Raw genomic sequence first — 22,698 nt, forward strand, 5'->3', positions numbered from 1 at the left:
ATTACACACAACCAAAAAGAGTGCAAACGTCAGGAGAATTATATTGAAAAATGTAGTCCACTACAATTTCTACCTAATGCTGAAACATAAATCCAAGGGTCTTCTGTTTGGTGGTCAGAAGCAGATCATTGGAAAAGCCACCCACAAAAGCAATAGCTGAACATGGTGTGCATCGAGCCTAACATGTTACATGCATTAGCGCCTAATGGAAAGATACTCTTCTTATTATTCTTACAGTAGATCCATCAGATGCATTCCTTAGGTCCATGTGTTTTATTGCCTGCAGGAAACAACTCAGATTCAGGTCCAGAACGCAGGCTTAATTTATGGATGGCAATAGAGCAGCAAATATTTCTTAAATCCCTTTGTCGCCAATGACACTGACTCAGCAATGTGTTAAACAGATGAAACAGAGCAATGGATAGGACTAAGAAGCAGGTGGACAGTATTCAGTGTTTCCAGGAAATCCCTTCTAAAAGCATGGGTTCCAGTAAAGCCTCCTAATAATGTGCCTTCTAGGTGGTTATTCAGCACTCCAGAAATTACAAGTCTTCCTTCTACTCAAACTGTCAATGCATTTATATACTGATGCCTGAAGCCAAATTTATTGGCCTCCTACAATAGTCACACTCTAAAGACTGGTTTGAAAGAGAAAGGGATGTTTAATTCTATACTATATTACTGCATACAACATGCGGTAAGAACAATACGGGCAGAGGACATACAATGTAATAACATTAGAGTGACTCTCCTGGAAAGAAAGCCAGATGAGTCGCTTTCTGTTGTCTCCAATCTATTGCATCCTGCACAAAAAAAAGCACTATGAAATGTGCTCTTTCACACTTGCGTTGTCCGGATCCGTCATGCACTCCATTTGCCGGAGGTGCCCGCCGGATCCGTAACAACGCAAGTGAACTGAAAGCATTTGAAGACGGATCCGTCTTCAAAATGCGTTGAGTGTTACTATGGCACCCAGGACGCTATTAAAGTCCTGGTTGCCGTAGTAGTAGTGGGGAGCGGGGGAGCAGTATACTTACAGTCCGTGCGGCTCCCGGGGCGCTCCAGAATGACGTCAGGGCGCCCCATGCGCATGGATGACGTGATCCATGTGACACGTCATCCATGCGCGTGGGGCGCCCTGACGTCACTCTGAAGCGCCCCGGGAGCCGCACGGATGGTAAGTATACTGCTCCCCCACTCCCCACTACACTTTACCATGGCAACCAGGACTTTAGCGTCCTGGCAGCCATGGTAACCATTCAGAAAAAGCTAAACGTCGGATCCGGTAATGCGCCGAAACGACGTTTAGCTTAAGGCCGGATCCGGATTAATGCCTTTCAATGGGCATTAATTCCGGATCCGGCCTTGCGGCAAGTGTTCAGGATTTTTGGCCGGAGCAAAAAGCGCAGCATGCTGCAGTATTTTCTCCGGCCAAAAAACGTTACGTTCCGGAACTGAAGACATCCTGATGCATCCTGAACGGATTTATCTCCATTCAGAATGCATGGGGATAATCCTGATCAGGATTCTTTCGGCATAGAGCCCCGACGACGGAACTCTATGCCGGAACACAACAACGCAAGTGTGAAAGAGCCCTTAATATAAGATATAAGGGCTCATGAACACAAACTTATTATTTTAGTTACTATAAGGGCTCATGTACACAAACGTATTATTTTTTCTGTGTCCATTCCATTTTTTTTTGTGGCCCATATGCAGATCCATTCATTTCAATGTGGCCTAAATAAAAACAGAAATGACTCCATGTGCATTCCGTGTCTATATGTCCACATAGCCATTCCACACAAAAAAAATAGGGAAGAAAGGGATGCAAATATGCTCTTAACAAGCTCTGCAAAACTATAACTCCCACCATGCCCTGCTGTAGGCAGACTGGGCATGCTGGGTGTTGTAGTTTTGCAACAGCTGGAGAGCCGCAGATTGGCTAGCCCTGCTATAAGTCAATGTTTGACCCTTTAAATTGGCCTTGAGACATGACACAGATATTAAATAAGCCAGCACCTCCGTAGACAGCTGTTTTGAGGTGATTGTCCCTCATCAGTGCAGAGCAGAGAGTACTGGCTTAACTGGGTGAGAGGCCTAGATCAGAATTTGGGGGTGTACTCTTTCTCCTTGGGGAGAGCACCTTAATCGGCATGAGGAAACTTATAGGCCATGCATGCTCCTCTGGAATTCTGGGAAAAAAGGGATGCAAATGAGCTCTTAACAAGCTCCACCTCTAATGCCACCAGATGTAAGGCAGCAATCCTATAAGTCAATGTTAAAACCATTAAATAGGCCTTGAGACATGATTCGGGCAAAACACTGACTTATAGGATAGCTTCCTTACATCTGGTGGCATAAGAGACAGAGCTTGTTAGGAGCTCATTTGTTTCCCTTTCTTCCCAGAATTCCAGAGCAGCATGTATGGCCTATAAGTCTCCTCACGCCGATTAAGGCGTTCTCTCCCCAAGGTGAGATAGTAACCCCCCAAATCCTGACTTAGGCCTCTCACCTGTTAAGCTAGTATGTTCTGCACTGATGAGGGGCGTCACCCCAAAACAGCTGTCTGCAGATGAGGTTCATTGAAAGTCAATGGGGGACGGATCCGTTCTTTATTGTGTCAGAGAAAACAGTGGCACTGCAGGATGTTGTATATAGGTGCTACCACACGCAGGACAGTGGATAGGACTACAGCTGGACCACAATAATGCACTATGGAAAGCTAAGTAGTTTTATGTGTACTTTTGATATACACTCACCTAAAGAATTATTAGGAACACCTGTTCTATTTCTCATTAATGCAATTATCTAGTCAACCAATCACATGGCAGTTGCTTCAATGCATTTAGGGGTGTGGTCCTGGTCAAGACAATCTCCTGAACTCCAAACTGAATGTCAGAATGGGAAAGAAAGGTGATTTAAGCAATTTTGAGCGTGGCATGGTTGTTGGTGCCAGACCGGCCGGTCTGAGTATTTCACAATCTGTTCAGTTACTGGGATTTTCATGCACAACCATTTCTAGGGTTTACAAAGAATGGTGTGAAAAGGGAAAAACATCCAGTATGTGGCAGTCCTGTGGGCGAAAATGCCTTGTGGATGCTAGAGGTCAGAGGAGAATGGGCCGACTGATTCAAGCTGATAGAAGAGCAACGTTGACTGAAATAACCACTCGTTACAACCGAGGTATGCAGCAAAGCATTTGTGAAGCCACAACATGCACAACCTTGAGGCGGATGGGCTACAACAGCAGAAGACCCCACCGGGTACCACTCATCTCCACTACAAATAGGAAAAAGAGGCTACAATTTTCACGAGCTCACCAAAATTGGACTGTTGAAGACTGGAAAAATGTTGCCTGGTCTGATGAGTCTCGATTTCTGTTGAGACATTCAAATGGTAGAGTCCGAATTTGGCGTAAACAGAATGAGAACATGTATCCATCCTCTGATGGCTACTTCCAGCAGGATAATGCACCATGTCACAAAGCTCAAATCATTTCAAATTGGTTTCTTGAACATGACAATGAGTTCACTGTACTAAAATGGCCCCCACAGTCACCAGATCTCAACCAAATAGAGCATCTTTGGGATGTGGTGGAACGGGAGCTTCGTGCCCTGGATGTACATCCCTCAAATCTCCATCAACTGCAAGATGCTATCCTATCAATATGTGCCAACATTTCTAAAGAATGCTATCAGCACCTTGTTGAATCAATGCCACGTAGAATTAAGGCAGTTCTGAAGGCAAAAGGGTGTCCAACACCGTATTAGTATAGTGTTCCTAATAATTCTTAAGGTGAGTGTATTTTCGATGTGACCACCACACATTTTTTTCAGGAGCTTTATTAGGCATTTAGAGGAAGTTTTGTTAATCTGCAAACTGGTCCCCTGATGATTTGGCAGTTGCCAATGAAACGCGTCGGGACAATATAACATAATTGCACCTGGGACCATTGAGTCACTTTTTGGATTACTATATTTTTCCCTTTCTGTTTCCTTTTTTCTTGACGAAACTGGGCAGTCACTGTTGACTAATTAAGTAAGGGGAAGTCTAGAGAGGGAGTACTACTAGTGAGAGTCTCTAGGGATACATAGGGGCAGCATCCCAGTATCCCTGTCTCGCCACTCTATCCTCCCTCCTGTTCTTTGCCTATTGGATTTTGCACTGTTCTGAAGGCAGTCAGAGGTTGCATTGATTTAAGATTATTTTTTGGTGTGTCCTTGCCTTGTTTTATAAATATTTTTGGGCCTTTTAACAATATTAATAAATGTTATGTTTTAATTGCGGTGAATCATTCATGTGAAAAGAGTTGTCAATATTGTTACCGCTTACAAATTCGGCCTTGACTACTGGAACTTGGTCGTGTGTGTTTTGTATCCAACGGATAGGCCATCAATATCTAATCGACAGGGCTTTGACACCCCACACCCCAACCGTTCACTTGTTTCGGGGTAGCATCAGAGCTGGACGTCAGCATCGTTACTACTATTATGAGTGTAGGATTAGCACTAGTACATTTTCTATAGTAAGAATGGCACTATTGTACTTACTTTGTTATTTGTGTTTGCAGAGTGCTGTTGCATTGTGTTTGTTTTTGCTTTTGTTCTTACAGCCATGGCGACGTGCACTGCACACTGGGATGTGCTGACTAACCCCCTTTTTTCTTTGTAGTCAGCATCAGAACTACATAGCCTCTTATATTCTGTAGTGCATGGAGCTGGTTAGTGCAGTGCTGCTCCCACTGAAGTTAATGGGAGTAGTACTGCAGTTACGAAGCTCTGTCCACTGGACAAAGGATGGAGCTGTGTATTTCTGGTGCCAGCTTCCGGTGTCGGAGCTGTTGTACTGTGAAACATCTGCAGGGTGTTGGACACCCCCAAACAAATACTGATGGCCTATCTTGAGGATAGACCATCAATAGTAAAGGGGTGGATAATCCCTTTAAACTCTGTTCATATGTATGTGAACTTGTCCAATATTTGCATTATCTACCTACGTCAGTGATCCCTATCGGTGGCTCTGAAGCCACACTTGGTTTTCAGGCATCACAGTATATAGATTTACATTCAATGCACTGCTCTGCTAGTCAAAACCTAAGGATGAGACATAGTAATATAGTAACATAGTTTATAAGGCTGAAAAAAGACATCCATCCATTCAGTTCTGCCTGTTATCCTGCAAGTTGATTCAGAGGAAGGCAAAAAAAAACAACTGTGAGGTAGAAGCCAATTTTCCTCACTTTAGGGGAAAAAAATCCTTCCCGACTCCAATCAGGCAATTAGAATAACTCCCTGGATCAACGACCGCTCTCTAGTAGCTATAGCCTGTAATAATATTACACTCCAGAAATACATCCAGTCCCCTCTTGAATTCCTTTATTGTACTCACCATTAGAAATGGCCTTGCGGTTCACCTCGCCGAACATGCGAACATATGGAGAAATTCGCGCCCGCCATATTCTTTTACATTGTAAAGAACTTTGACCCATGACACATCCATCAGGTGGTACAGGACAGCCAATTGAGACATTTCAGCACATGGACATACCCCCTACCTTATAAATAAACCTGATCTGGCCGCCATTTTACATTCAGTGTTTTGCCAGTGTAGGGAGAGGTTGCTGTGTGGAGCAGGGACAGACTGTTATGGACACCAAACGCTAGCTAATAGGGCCACAAAAGTCATTTTAAGCACTAGTATAGATGTGCTATCGATATGTGTGATACACAGAGGGGTGCGATATACTTATAATATACTCTTATAATGAGTCAAAAACACATAGATCTATATAGTGATCACCTGGAAGTCAGGGGCCTAGGGGCTTACTAGGGCCATTTCTATATAGGGTAAGGTTCCGGACGGGGTCGCTCTTATCAGGGCGGGTGGTCTGTGGTTAGGCTATCAGGGCCAGAATAGCACCCCCCTGTAGGGCAATATCAGGGACAGTTCTTTGCCCTACCTGTCCTTCAATACCACATCATCATCTAGCCCAGGGATGGATGTTTTTTTGCTTTCCCTCCTGGATTCATCGATGTACACTGGAACCCCCCAGATTGTGGTAGGACATATGGTGTCTGATTTGGTGCCGCCGAGCACCTGATTTAGTGCCGCCGAGCACTTGTTATTGCCTACCACATCTATGCTTTTTGCTTAACTTTAATCATTTAATTTATTTTCATTTTGAGGGATATCTTTTCCTTTCACACGTCCGCAAAATGGGTCCGCATCCGTTCCGCAATTTTGTGGAACGGGTGCAGACCCATTAATTTTCAATTGGGCCGGAATGTGCTGTCCGCATCTGCATTTGCGGATCCACATCTGCATTTGCGGATCCGCACTTTCGCATCTGTGCTTCCGTTTCTGCAAAAAAATAGAACATGTCCTATTCTTGTCCGCAATTGCAGACATAATTAGGCATTTTCTATTATAGTGCCGGCGATGTGCGGTCCACAAATTGCGGAATGTACATTGCCGGTGTCCATGTTTTGTGGATACGCAAAACACTTACGGACGTGTGAATGTACCCTCATAGTAAAATTATTAAAGGTTACGTTTTATCTTCATGTATATTCTAATGGATTGCCTTCCTTGTACAATGTTATAATATACTCTCTATGTTAGAAAGTATATTATAGTGCATTTGTATTCTGTGGCAGTTGTGTGCGGTTCTGCTGCGATACTGCAGGTATATAGAGGGACAAGCGTTATTGGAACAAATAATTTCTACTGGTGTGATATATCAGTCACCCCCCCAAAAAACTGATTGAAGCGGGGTGTTATATACCAATATACTTTCTTTATAGTGCATTTGGGTACTGTATAGTGCATTTGCGCATGCGAAAATTATATTGCCGATATTTCGCATACATTTTTTTTTTATGGAGATCGCAAATTCGAATAATACATCTGGTATGTCACTGTCCATGTTGTGGGACTATTTGTGCACTTCTAGTAATTATTTCTTGGCTGCAAATATGAGCTGAAGGTTTTTCAGGTTCGCCTGCCATTAAAATGAATGGGACCCGCCGCGAACTTGCCGTTCGAGAACATTTGATCGCGTTCGCGAACCGTCCTGGCAGATGTTCGTCCATCACCACCTCCTCAGACTCACCATCACCACTTCCTCAGGCAGAGAGTTCCATAGTCTCACTACTCTTACCGTAAAGAATCCTCTTCTATGTTTGTGTACAAACCTTCTTTCCTCTAGACGCAGAGGATGTCCCCTCGTCACAGTCACAGTCCTGGGGATAAATAGATGATGGGAGAGATCTCTGTACTGACCCCTGATATATTTATACATGGTAATTAGATCGATCTTTTTTCTAAAGTGAATAACCCTAATTTTGATAATCTTTCAGGGTACTGTAGTTGCCCCATTCCAGTTATTACTTTAGTTGCCCTCCTCTGGACCCTCTCCAGCTCTGCTATGTCTGCCTTGTTCACAGGAGCTCAGAACTGTACACAGTACTCCATGTGTGGTCTGACTAGCGATTTGTAAAGTGGTAGGACTATGTTCTTATCACGGGCATCTATGCCCCTTCTGATGCAACCCATTATCTTATTGGCCTTGGCAGCAGCTGCCTGACACTGGTTTTTGCAGCTTAGTTTGCTGTTTATTAAAATTCCTAGATCCTTTTCCATGTCAGTGTTACAGAGTGTTTTACCATTTAGTATGTACTTGCATTATTCCTTCCCATGTGCATAACCTTACATTTGTCAGTGTTAAACCCCAATCTAGCCTCTGTAGTAGTATACTGTACTCTTCAGTGTTAATTACTTTACACAGTTTAGTGTCATCTGCGAAAATTGATATTTTACTATGCAAGCCTTCTACAAGATCATTAATAAATATATTGAAGAGAATAGGGCCCAATACTGACCCCTGAGGTACCCCACTAGTGACAGTGACCCAATCTGAGTGTGTACCGTTAATAACCACCCTATGTTTTGTATCCCTCAGCTAGTTACTTACCCACATACACACATTTTCTCCCAGTCCGAGCATTCTCATTTTATATACTAACCTTTTATGGCAAATGCTGGTACAGTGTCAAATGCTTTGGAGAAGTCCAGATATACGACATCCATTGATTCGCCGCTGTCAAGTTAAGAACTTACCTCCTCATAGAAACTGATTAAATTAGTTTAGCATGACCGATCCCTCATAAAAGCCATGCTGATATGGCGTTATTTGCTTATTTCCGTTGAGATGCTCTAAGATAGCATCTCTCAGAAAACCTTCAAACAGTTTACCGACAACAGATGTTAAACTTACCGGCCTATAGTTTCCGGGCTCTGTTTTTGGACTCTTTTTGAATATTGGCACCACATTTGCTAGGCGCCAATCCTGTGGGACATTCCCTGTTAGTATAGAGTCTGCAGATATCAGAAATAAGGGTCTGGCTATGACATTACTTAATTCCCTTAGGATACGGGGGTGTATGCCATCCGGTCCTGGCGATTTGTCTATTTTAATCTTTTTAAGTCGCTGTTTTACTTCTTCCTGGGTCAGACAGGACACTTTTAATGGGGAATTTATTTTTACATTCAGCATTTCATCTGACAGTTTATTTTCCTTGGTGAATACATTGGAGAAAAAAATATTTAACAGCTTTGCTTTCTCCTCGTTGCTCTCTGGGACTCCCCCCTCGTTACTCTTTAAAGGGGCGACACCTTCAGATTTATACTTTTTAACATTTATATAATTGAAGAACATTTTAGGGTTAGTTTTACTCTCTTTGGCAATTAATCTCTCGGTCTCTAGTTTGGCCTCTTTTATTAGTGTATTACTGTACAGCAGCGGCGGCATGAAGCGCACGGCGTCATAGCAACCAATGACGCAGTGCGCTCCTGCTCTGAACAGGAATCCAGCCCAGCATACCACGGACCGCTCTCGGCCACGGAACACGGCCGTGTGCATTCGGCCTTATAGTTATTCAGTCCTTCCGTGCTACCCTCCTGTTTTAGTGATTTATATGCTTTCTTTTTGTCATTTATTGCTTTCTTTACAGTTCTATTTATCCACATTGGTTTATTTCTGTTCCTTAACCTTTTATTCCCATACGGTATGTACGTTTCACAATGAGATTTTAGGATGCTTTTAAAGATATCCCATTTTATGGCTGTATTTTTATTTTTGAGGACTTTGTCCCAGTTAGTTAGGCCTAAGGCCTCTCTTAGTTTCAGTTTCCCAGTCTATATCTGGGTAGTTGAAGTCCCCCATAATAACCACCTCATTATGATTTGCTACCTTGTCTATCTTGTTTAGTAGTAGATTTTCTGTGGACTCTGGTATATTAGGTGGTTTATAGTAAACTACTATTAGTATTTTATTATTGTTTTTGCCTCCATGTATTTCTACCCACAGTAACTCCACATGTTCATGTCCCTCACTTATATATTCCCGGAGTGTGGGCTTTAGACAGGACTTTACATAAAGGCATACCCCCCCCCCTCTCCGGTTTTGACGATCCTTTCTAAACAGACTGTATCCTTGTACATTAACTGCCCAGTCATAGCTATCATCTAGCCATGTTTCCGTTATTCCCACTATGTCATAGTCCTCCTCACACATTACTAATTCCACTTCCCCAGTTTTATTAGTAAGGCTTTTGGCATCAGTATACATACATTTGATGGGTTTATGTATATTTTTTACCCTACACCTTTCCTTCTGAACTGTTCTAGTCCCTCCTTCCATTCCTCCCCCAGTCCCACTACCTTGCCCCTGGTCTCTATCTGCACTATCTTCCCCTCCTATAGCAAAAGAAAAATATATTTGCAGTCTAGCGGTGCAGTTATCAGTTCTAAAGCCCTATTTGCTGTGTATTAGTGTCAAAAGTAAAATATATTTGCCGTTCAGCAGTGCAGTTATATGTTCTAAAGCCTTTTGTGGCGAGTATAAGTGGAAAAAAATAAGGGCCTATTTGCCATCCAGCATTGCAGTTATATGTTCTAAAAGCCCTTTTTGTCGTGTATTAGTGGCTAAATAAAAATATAATTGCAGTTCAGCAGTGCAGTTATATGTTCTAAAGCCCTTTTTGCTGTGTATTAGTGGCAAAAGTAAAATATATTTGCTGTTCATTGGTGAAATTATATGCTCTAAAGCCCTTTTTGTCGTGTATTAGTGGCAAATGTAAAATATATTTGCCGTTTAGCAGTGCAGTTATATGTTCTAAAGCCTTTTGTGGCATGTATAAGTGGAAAAAAATAAGGGCCTATTTTCCGTTCAGCAGTGCAGTTACAAGTTCTAAAGCCCTTTTTGTCGTGTATTAGTGGCAAAATAAAAATATATTTGCCATTCAGCGGTGCAGTTATATGTTCTAAAGCTCTTTTTTCCACGTATTAGTGGCAAAAGTAAAATATATTTGCTGTTCAGCAGTGCAGTTATATGTTCTAAAGCCTTTTGTGATGTGTATAAGTGAAAAACAAAAATGAGGGCCTATTTGCCATTCAGCGGTGCACTTATATGTTCTAAAGCCCTTTTTGTCGTGTATTAGTGGCAAAAGAAAAATATATTTGCAATTCAGCGGTGCAGTTATCAGTTCTAAAGCCCTATTTGCTGTGTATTAGTGGCAAAAGTAAAATATATTTGCCGTCTAGCGATATAGTTATATGTTCCAAAGCCCTTTTTGCTGTGTATTAGTGGCAAAAGTTAAATCCATTTGCCGTTCAGCGGTGCAGTTATATGTTCTAAAGTAACAGGATTGGAGTATGTAGAAGGGCACTCAACATAAGGAGTCACATCGAAACTGGAGAATTCGAATACATATTACAATTTATTGGACATGATCTAAAATAGACGATAATAGCAGCATAAAATCAGCAATAATAAAATAAGCAACAATAGACGATGAAACATAGAAACATAAAACAGATTAGCAATCAATGTAGCAATAAGGATACTGTATTCAATTAAAAAAGGGGGTTTCGATTAAAATTTCCTGTACCATAAAAACGCAACTGCAACAATATTCAGGTCAGTAACACATCCAGACTTGAATCTGAAGGTGTGAGGACTTTCGATACTATTGTATATTGAGGTGAATAATCATGGTGAATAATCGTATATTCTGGAGCCGTCTATGTTAAAACCATTTCGTGGCGTCCCACATTTTCGAATGGTAATAAAATCGGCACAGCAGCAATATTTGACGAAAATAAATATAGGAATCTTTACTTATCTTTGTTTAGGAGCTTGTATGCGGCCTTTTGCTGGTAATCACTGTGGCAGCAGTCAGGCTGTATGCTGTAGGGTGTAAAGGTTTTGTGTTCGGCATCCCACGTGTATCGGACTTAACTTTCGGCGTCCCACGTGTCACTATCTTCGAACACAGATTCAGTAATTTTCAACCCAGACACTGCAATAATCGAGTCCAGCACATTCAGTGGATCTTTTTCGGGTATAGCATAAGCTAGTGCTTGCCTCTTGCTCGATCCTGTGGGTGTTCCTCTCTAGGTTCTGTGTCTTTCGGGTGATAAGAGTTCGTACTCCTTAATGTTTTTTCTTCAAATAAATGAGTAAAGTCCAGTTAGTGTGGATTAAGATGATATCCCCAATATGCAAGTCAATAAGTTGAGCACCAAACGCGTTTCGGAGTGTTACTTTACTCCTTCCTCAGTGGTAAAACCACCACTGAGGAAGTAGTAACGTAACACACCAAAACACGTTTGGTGCTCAATTATTGACTTACATAGTGGGGATATCATCTTAATCCACACTAACTGGACTTTACTCATTTATTTGAGTATGTTCTAAAGCCTTATATATGTTCCAAAGTTATATGTTCTAAAGCCTTTTTTGTCGTGTATTAGTGGCAAAATAAAAATATATTTGCTGTTCAGTAGTGCAGTTATATGTTCTAAAGCCCTTTTTGTCATGTATTAGTGGCAAAAGAAAAATACATTTGCCATTCAGCGGTACAGTTATATGTTATAAAGCCCTTTTTGCCGTTTATTAGTGGCAAAAGTAAAATATATTTGCCGTTCATCTGTGTAGTTATATGTTCTAAAAACCTTTTTGCTGTGTATTAGTGGTAAAAATAAAATATATTTGCCGTTTAGCAGTGCAGTTATATGCTCTATAGGCCTTTTTGCCGTGTATTAGTGGCAATAGTAAAATATATTTGCTGTTCAGCGATGCAGTTATATGTTCTAAAACCTTTTGTGGTGTGTATAAGTGAAAAAAAATAAGGGCCTTTTTGCCGTTCAACGGTGCAGTTATATGTTCTAAAGCCCTTTTTGTCGTGTATTAGTGGCAAAATAAAAATATATTTGCTGTTCAGTGGTGCAGTTATATGTTCTAAAGCCCTTTTTGGCATGTATTAGTAGCAAAAGAAAAATACATTTGCCGTTCAACGGTGCAGTTATATGTTCAAAAGCCCTTTTTCCGTGTATTAGTGGCAAAAGTAAAATATAATTGCCATTCAGCGGTCCAGTTATATGTTCTAAAGCCTTTTGTGGTGTGTATAAGTGGAAAAAAATAAGGGCCTATTTGCCATTCAGCGGTGCAGTTATATGTTCTAAAGCCCTTTTTGTTGTGTAATAGTGGCAAAAGAAATATATATTTGCCGTTCAGCGGTGCAGTTATATGTTCTAAAGCCCTTTTTGCCGTGTATTAGTGGCAAAAGTAAAATATATTTACCAATCAGCGGTGCAGTTATATGTTCTAAAGCCTTTTGTGGCTTGTATAAGTGGGAAAAAATAAGGGCCTATTTGCCATTCAGCTGTGCAGTTATATGTTCTAAAGCCCTTTTTGTCATGTATTAGTGGCAAAAGTAAAATATATTTGCCGTTCAGCGGTGCAGTTATATGTTCTAAAGTAACAGGATTGGAGTATGTAGAAGAGCACTCAACATAAGGAGTCACATCGAAACCGGAGAATTCGAATACATATTACAATTTATTGGACATAATCTAAAATAGACGATAATAGCAGTGGTGCAGTTATATAGTTTTAAAGCCTTTTGTGTCATGTTTAAGTGGAAAAAAAATAAGGGCCTATTTGTCGTTCAGCGGTGCAGTTATATGTTCTAAAGCTCTTTTTTCTATGTATTAGTGACAAAAGTAAAATATATGTTCTAAAGCCCTTTTTGACATAGAGCTGAACCTGATTCAGCAGGTGGTAGCATACTTGGATTGCACCCTGCCAGCCGTCATCCTGAAGATCCGCTGGACTACTGGGCAGCCAAACTGGATTTTTGGCTGCAACTGGCCGAGTCCTGCTATCCTGCCCGGCCAGTAGTGTGGCATTCGAGCGGGTGTTTAGTGCGGCAGGGGCCATAGTTACCCCAAGACGAACTCACCTGTCCACCAAAAATGTGGAGAAACTGACCTTTATCAAGATGAATCAGGCGTGGATCAGCCAGGATTTCCATCCACCAATGCCTGATGCATCAGACTAGATCATCCATGGTGCCACACCAACACTTTGGCAAAAGAGACCAGTTTCTTCTGGCTACCTGCCTCAGCTGCTATTCTGCTGCTGCCACCCATCGGTGCCACACATCTGATGCCAAGTGCTCCTTCTTTCACCCACCATCTTCAATTGGTACTGATATTGCCACCCACTTCCCCACTCTGTCACTGGGTCACTCTGTGGTCTCCTCATGCTGCTGGAACCTCCACACTATGTCACCTTGCCACTCTGTGGTCTTCTTATGCTGCTGCCACCTCCACCTGCCACCTCCTCACTATGTCACCTTGCCACTTTGTTCGCCTCCTGATGCTGCTGCCACCTTCACACTATGTCACCTTGCCACTCTGTGGCTTCCTGATGCTGCCGCCACCTCCACACTGTCATTGTGCAGCTCGGTGGCCTCCTCCTAATGCTTCTGCTGCTGCCACCTCCACACTCTGTCATTGTGCCACTCTGTGGCCTCCTGATGCTGCTGCTACCTCCACATTATGTCACCTAGCCACTATGTGGTCTCTGCATGCTGCTGCCATCTCCTCACTATTTCACCTTGCCACTCTGTGGTCTTCTGATGCTGCTGCCACCTCCACACTATGTCACCTTCCCACTCGGTGGTCTCCTCATGCTGCCGCCACCTCCACACTTTGTCATTGTGCCGCTCTGTGGCCTCCTCATGCTGCCGACATCTCCACACTGTCTTTGTGCCACTCAGTGGCCTCCTCCTGATGCTGTTGCCACCTCCAGACTCTGACATTGGGCCATTCTGTGGTCTCCTCATGCTGCTTCCACCTCACAACTATATTATAGGGCCACTCTGTGGACTTCTAATGCTGTTCCCACCCTCCCCACTTCATGACTGGGCCACTATTTTGCCTTTTGGCCTGGCTAATATCCTGTCTGTGTAGAAGCTGTAAGCCCTATATGGTCCCATCAGAATTGGCTTGTGATTTGGTAGCCAAAAGCAGTGGGTACAAAACACAGAAGACATGTAAATATTCCATTCACGTGGAATCTCTGTTTTGGATCCACTCCTGTTTTTTTTGGCATTAGCAATACTGATGGATTACTGACCAAATGCTGAAGGCAGATGCTTAACAGACCGGATCCGTTTTTTGTAGGTTATTGTTCTGACAGATCAGAGAAAGGGCAAAATAATCAGTGACGTCAACACAAACTTACTGCTGACACCCTCTCCACTCTGTCTGGGGGCTCTACTTGTATAAGCATTTAATAGAACAGGTTCTGTTGACATCTATGTGAAATCAGCTGACGACGGTGTAAAAGGAGTGTGCTTCTTCTTGGCGCTAACATCGACCTGTAAGGCTGAGTGCATACTTGAGTTATTGGTCAGTTTTGGCCCCGTGACTGCCCAAATAAATGAAGTGTGCAGTGATTCTAAGAGCATCGCCTGTCATCTGCATGTCATAGTGACTCACAGTATTTTTTCACTACCACAGCAGACTCCCTATGCATGTTACTGCACAGTATTCTACACCACTATAATGGTTTTCTGCAGCAGGGATTAGCTTTTTTTTTAACTTCATTTGCCGCAAATTAATTTGGATCGAAACAAATTTTTGCTACTTTCACACTGGCGTGAAAGTTTTAGGCTACTTTCACACTGGCGTTCAGTGCTGATCCGTCTTGTATCTGCACAGACGGATCCGCACCGATAATGCAAACGCTTGTATCCGTTTATATTGGATCCGTTTGCATTATTCATTCAAAAAAAGTCTAAGTCAAAACGGATCCGTCTTGACTTACATTGAAAGTCAATGGGGGACGGATCCGTTTTCAATTGCACAATATTGTGTCAGTGAAAAATAGATCCCTACCCATTGACTTACATTGTAAGTCAGGACGGATACGTTTGGCTCCGCATCCTCAGACGGACACCAAAACGCTGCAAGCTGCGTTTTAGTGACCACCTCAGAAACGCAACGGAGACCAAACGCAGCAAAATTGATGCATTCTGAACGGATCCTTATCCATTCAGAATGCAATGGGGCTGAACTGATCCGTTTTGGGCCGCTTGCGAGAGCCCTGAAATGGATCTCACAAACGGACCCAGAAACGCCAGTGGGAAAGTAGCCTTAATAATTTCAAGGATGTGTAGCCTGAAATCTATTGTACTTGCCACATACAACTATAACAAAGGCTTTGTTGTCACCATGGATTGATTGCTTTTTAATTTCAGGCTTGTAAAAGTGGAGTGAGCAAAGCAAGTCTCCAATTGATTATTAGCTTACACACATCTCTTCCTGGCAATGTGCTCATTGTAAGGAAATAGTTTACTTTATAAGAAAGAATGAGATTTGTTTCCCTCAGGACATGACATGGGTGACGTATATTGTTCTCTAGGGTCTGGTGGTTTATTTGACACTTGAGTTTCATCTATTTGGCTCAAAGAGAATCCTTGACATTGGAGGTCAGCTAGAGTTATATGCTGCATATAGAGAGGTTTTTCTCTGTATGTGTCTTAGTGTGAATTCACACCAGATGTTAATCCTCTGCTGCCCTTCACGTTCGGGGTACAGTTAGGTCCATATATATTTGGACAGAGACAACATTTTTCTAATTTTTGTTCTGTACATTACCACAATGGATTTTGAACAAAACAATTCAGATGCAGTTGAAGTTCAGACTTTCAGCTTTAATTCAGTGGGTTGAACAAAATGATTGCATAAAAATGTGAGGAACTAAAGCATTTTTTAAATCAATCCCTCCATTTAAGGGGCTCAAAAGTAATTGGACAAATTAAATAATTGTTAATAAAATGTTAATTTATAATACATGGTTGAAACCCTTTTAATGCTCTGCCAGGCCTTTGCTTCAGCGGTTCTCAGTTGCTGTTTGTTTGTGGGCCTTTCTGTCTGATGTTTAGTCTTTAACAAGTGAAATGCATGCTCTATTGGTCAGATCAAGTGACTGACTTGGCCATTCAAGAATATTCCACTTCTTTGATTTAATAAACTCCTGGGTTGCTTTGGCTTTATGTTTTGGGTCATTGTCCATCTGTATTATGAAACACTGACCAATCAGTTTGGCTGCATTTGGCTGGATTTAAGCATACAGTATGTCTCTGAAAACCCCAGAATTCATCCAGCTGCTTCTGTCCTGTGTCACATCATCAATAAACACTAGGCACCTAGTGCCACTGGCAGCCATGCATGCCCAAGCCATCACACTGCCTCCGCCGTATTTTACAGATGATGTGGTATGCTTTGGATCATGAGCTGTATCATGCCTTCTCTATACTTTTTTCTTACCGTCATTCTGGCAGAGTGTTCTTCCAGAAGTGTGCTGGTTTTTTAAGAATTTTTATAGCAAAGTTCAATCCAGCCTTCTTATTCTTGAGGCTTATGAGTGGCTTGCACCGTGCAGTGAACCCTCTGAATTTACTTTCATGCAGTCATCTCTTTATGGTAGATTTGGATATTGATACGCCTATACCCTGGACAGTGTTATTCACTTGGTTGGCTGTTGTGAAGGGGTTTCTCTTCACAATGGTAATTATTCTGCGATCATCCACCACTGTTGTCTTCCACGGGCGTCCAGGTCTTTTTGCATTGTTGAGGTCACCAGTGCTTTCTTTCTTTCTCAGGATGTACCAAACTGTAGATTTTGCCACTCCTAATAGTGTAGCAATTTCTAGGATGGTTTTTCTCTGTTTTCACAGATGAAGGATGGCTTGTTTCACCTGCATAGAGCGCTCCTTTGACCGCATGTTTACTTCTCAACAAAACTTCAAAATGCAAACACCCCACCTCAAATCAACTCCAGGCCTTTTATGTGCTTAATTGAGAATGAAATAATGAAGGAATTGCCCACACCTGTCCATGAAACAGCCTTTGAGTCAAATACTTTTGGTCCCTTTAAAAACAGGGTGCCACATGTAAAGGAGCTGAAACTCCTAAACCCTTCATCCAATTTTAATGTGGATACCCTCAAATGAAAGCTAAAAGTCTGGACTTTATATCCATTATATAACTATAACTTGAATATGTTTTAGTAAACAGGTAATAAAAACTAAATTTGTGTCGGTGTCCAAATATATATGGACCTAACTGTATATGTCTGTTTACCTCTTTTTTTTTTGCTGGGCAGAATAGCATAGTCACCCACGCTATTCTGTCCAGCAAATTAAACAGATTCTAGCAAAAATTAGGCCAAATAGAGGCCAAAATTTTATATTTCTGATTATGTTGCCTTAATGCAATGAATGTAGCCATCACAGCAACACAAGCTGCGACCTGCTTGCTGGCTAAGCCCCTCTTACTCTGCCTAAAGGGTGACCGCATACTCCCTCGGGCTCTTGAAGGGCCAGCACACACCCAAATCTTCACCAGCCAATGGTTGGCCACCTTGGTGTACTTAAGGCACCTGTCACGGCTGAGGATGGGGGAAACCCTCAGCCGTGAGGTGCCAGGTGTTGATGTAGCTACTCGGCCATGAAGCCACAGGACAGGGAGCAGGTCACCTCCTACAGCGTCCCTACCCTGACCCTAACTCCTAACCTGCATGGGCCGACCTTTAAGGTAGGAGGGCCTATGCGCCGGAACCTCGGAGCCCTATCTTACCCTCCGCAGATCCCTGAGCTAGGAGCTGGGTAAGGCAACCTACTCCTCCTTGACACGGAGGAGCAGGAGCCTCAACGGCCAAGCTGTTGGGAAAAGGGGAACAGAAACAGCAATACGGAAATGGCAGGTGAACAGACATTCAGCAACCTGCCACAGCCCTGCTGACTGGATCCCTAAACAAGCAGGGATCCAGAACCGTTATGCTGCACAAAGACATATGAAAATCCCAACAGACAAACTTGCTACAACACACACATAAAGAGATAGGCATACATAAAATAGGCATACATAAAACCTTAACTTAAATCTATGACCACAGTGGTGGCTCTCACAGGCAGATGGAAAAACACAGGAGGCTGCTATCAGCAAGCATGCTGAAGCAACCTCCTGAGCCCTGCCACAGAGAGAGGTTATATAGGCCCAAAGTGGCCACACCCAAAGGAAGGACACACCCAGTGACATCACACACACACTGGGAAGGGAGTTAACCCTACACACACCACAGAAGGGAAACTCACAAAAAGGAAAAGTGTCCAACAGATCACACTGTGGCCGTTGCCGCAAGCAACGACATGGGTGGCACACGTGTCCAGGGAGTCAGCCCGAAGGCCGGGACACTGCCACCACATGTACATAATACCACCTAAGGTTGCCACGGGTAACCACAGTGCGAGGAATGATGTCCGTGCGCACACAAACATAAAACACAGTGCACACCAGACATACAAACGTGCATCCAAAACAACTCCCCGGGAACCGCACACAAGGCTGTTGTCCGCGGCAACCGCACCGAGGCCAACTACATAATGCCTCAGCTGCGGTTGACACAACAACCAAAACCGCGGGCAACTGTATGCGACTCCCAAGGAGTCACGACCATAACCGTGGCCGTGACAGCACCTTCCTGTGTGGGAAGGTGCTTGAGCAATAGACTCTAGTCCTCTAGTGTCCTGCAAAGATGCTGTTATACATTTGCATGTGTACAGTACAGTAATTTGCTGACTGACATAACCTTTATCTTTTTTCTGTCCTGACCCTGAGCTGCCTGCCTTGAGCTCAGACTGTTAATTGGATTGCACAAATTCTGCCTGCCCTGACCACGGTCTGTACCTGGACTACAGCTATGCCTGATACCTCTGTCCTCTGCATCAGTGTCTCTTGACCCCGGTGGGTCAGCAGTCACTTAAACAGAGACTACTTCAAGAGTCTGGTGGTTCCCCTGCTGTGAAGCTCAAATCCCTGTAGGGGGGAACTTTGATATTGCCCTTGGGAGTAGCTTAAGGGCAAATCTGTCCATTTACCACACTGGGTCCACACTTGTTATGTAGCAATAAATCAAAAGCTGTGTGTGATACCACCGTAACAGAGGTTGCATCTCTATGCTACCCCACATCCTGGTTTATACGTTAACAATGGCTTAAGTGAAACAATAATGGTTGAAGGTGTAACTACTCTGATAACACCTTCTGTTTGATCTTGAGCCTCGTAAAAAACAGTTATTGCAATTAAATTGAGTAAGGCCTATTCAGTAATTGCATATCTCTTAAAAGGAAACCTTTTACTGGGAGAGTCTCAGTTTTAACCATGAAAGAATGTAGGCATCAGGCCAAGAGAATGTGTCCACAGTTGAGATGGTCTTGGCATGTCTTGTGTGAATCATTGGTGATTTCACTTTTTCAGATATAAGGGACAAATAATCTTCTATTCCATGGACTGCTTCTTTTTACTCTTTGAAATATGTGATATTTATTAAATGGTTTGGATATGACACCAGTGAATGTTGAATACATCAAGTTTCCTCAGTGATTCAAAGGTTACTTACCTTAGAGAACTTAGGTAGCGTTTAAAATAGATGATGGGAAAAGTGGAGCTCTTGAGTCACACCAAGGTGCCACTGGAAGGATTCTTCAATGCAAAATACGATAAAGGAAAATCAGCGGTACACCTATATGGATGCAATAAAAGATGCAATAAATATGGATTGGCCATGTCAGTGATGTTGGGCAAAGGGAGAATGTACTTAAGTGAATTGATATGGAAGAGAGCAAACAGTGCAAAGGAAATATTATACATATTTATATGGAATATATTAAAAGGGCCTACATAATCATACCCAATTCGCACGCCTTGATGGAGATTCCTGTGTCTGGAAAAGAAGAGAGAATAATGTACGAATGTTAAAGCATAAAATACATAACCAAGTAAGTATAAGTACAAATAAATAAGACTCTTATATGAGACTAGTCCTATATCCCATAGGTTTAAATCATGCACACATGTTCATATTCCCTGGTAATGCCAAGGGGTTCCAATATAAGTAGTGTATTGATCCAGCATGCTTCTATTCTTGTAAGAAGAGCCATCCTCCCGCTTCCTCTTCTTGGGACTGGAATATTTTAAGGGACTTGAAATCTAAATTATTCTGTGGCTGCTAGAGCTGAAATGAAATGGAATGTGGAGGAGATCCTTGTGTCATCTAATGGGAGATTTATGTTGACTAATCCAGTCTCTTATAGGCTGGGTAGTCTCTCCCTCATATACTGGTCTACATGGACACTTAATAAGATACATTACATTATTAGATTCACATGGGAAAAAGTCCTTAAAGGGGTTCTCTGGGAATTAGGAAAATTAAAATACTTAAATATTACTTTATTATAAATATATTCCCAAATACATTTCATTAGTTATAATGGCTTAATTTGTCTGGGGATAAATCATTAGGAGAAATAAAATGGCCGCTGTCATATTAGCGCACACAGAACCTGTCCTAATTACACAGCAGGACAAGTTACTTCACAAAGAGCTGCCTCATCCTCTCTGCTTTGCTTGTCAAGGATTATGATCCTGAATACAGTTTATAATATGATCTTGAGCTGAATCTGTGTAGGAATGGAGTTCATGAGGAGACATGAAGTACATAGAGGATGGACAGAAAAGACTGTGGTAATGTGGGGCTGTGGTAATGGAGACTGCATACAAGTGCTGCTGCTCATTATCCACATGCCACCCTCCTCTCTATACTTCATGTCTCATCATGATCTCCATTCCTACAGAGATTCTGCTGAAGATCTTATCAGCTGTATTCAGGTTCATAATCCCTGACGAACAGAGAGGAGAAGGATGAGGCAGCTCTTTAAGCTCAGTGCTCTGAAGTAACTTGTCCTCCTGTGTGATTAGGACAGGTTCTGTGTGTACTAATAGGACAGCGGCCATTTTATTTCTCCTAATGATTGCTCCCCAGACAAAACAAGCCATTATAACTAATGAAAGGTATTTGGGAATATGTTTATAATAAAGTGATATTTAAGTATTTTCAGTCATTTTATTTTCTTAATTCCTGGAGAACCCCTTTAAAGGGGTTCTCCGGGATTGATTTACAATGGCTGCAAGCAACATGTCATATAATGTGAGCAGGTCTAGGTTGTCTCCACTTGCAGAGCAGCCATGGGGTGTGTGCCAAGTACAAAGGTAATGTACAAAGAAGAAGAAATCAACAAGGGGATGGAGAATCTTAGTTATAAGCAAAGATGAAAATATGTGTAATTCAATTTATTTAGCTTTCCTGTCCACAGTGGTACTTACAAAAAGATCTCTCTTAAACTCCAGTATACATATGCACATGCAGTCATACACACACTTGAACTCATTTTATAGCAAATCAAGTTTCCTATTTATTCATAAGATTATTAACCAATTCTTTATAAATACAGGTAAAATGTTATTCAATGTACTTCATCACACTATAATTCCTTAATTTTACTGTATTTTACATATACATAGCAAACCCTATCATATATTAATACTAAGGATGAGCGAACCAGTTTGGACCGCACTGAGTTCAGTCCGAACTTTGCTATTTTTCAGACTGCAGACAAACACGAATTTTTTGGGGTTTGTATTGGACAAATCCACTAAAATGGTGCTTAGCGCCATTTTAAGGCACATATCAGCAGGAAAAAGCCAGGGAGGAAAAAGAAGGGTTCTCACATGACCCAGAGAGGAAGTGGGAGGGGCAGGGCTTGCCCTGATTGGCTCCCAGGCTGACAGACAGCCTGGATGAGCCAATCAATGCTGCAGCAGTACTATTGGGGCAGCGAGAGTGGCAGTCGGGAAAGAGCAGGGGGGCAAAGAACCCACCATGATATACCACGGTCTGATAGAAGCGAAAGAAAGTGTGAGGACTCCGATGACGATTGTGTTCTGGACAGGACCTGGGAGCCGGATCTGGGTGCTGAGGAGGAAGTAACATCAGAGGAGGAGGATGATGGCAGCAATAAAGAGAAAAGGCCACCTACCTCCCTAAGAACAGCCAGGACCATATCTGCTTTGAGATCTGGTGATGCCGCTGATGCAGTGGGTAGGTTAAGCCCAAAACTTGCCAGAGCTAAGCCCATCTTGGCTGCCTCTACCTCTGCATGAGTATCTCTCGTCTGGCAGTTTTTCTCCACGCTGTGTGGGGATTTGCTCTGGTAGGCACCAAAAACTGTTCTTGATCAAACTGCAGTGTTTTATTCACACAAGCAGGTTTAACAACTCAGTAACCAACTTCACCTTAGGTGAAAGTCCTGGTGTTCATTCAGACTATGCTGCAGTTTCTGCTTAAAGAGTCCCAGACCAGGAATGCATTCATAATTAGCCAACAGGTCCACACCAAAGCTTAAGTCCAAGATGTAGCTGACCTGTCTTCCCCAAACAGGT

The sequence above is a fragment of the Bufo bufo genome, chromosome 1 (assembly GCF_905171765.1).
Source record: "Bufo bufo chromosome 1, aBufBuf1.1, whole genome shotgun sequence".
Classification (NCBI taxonomy): Eukaryota; Metazoa; Chordata; class Amphibia; order Anura; family Bufonidae; genus Bufo; species Bufo bufo.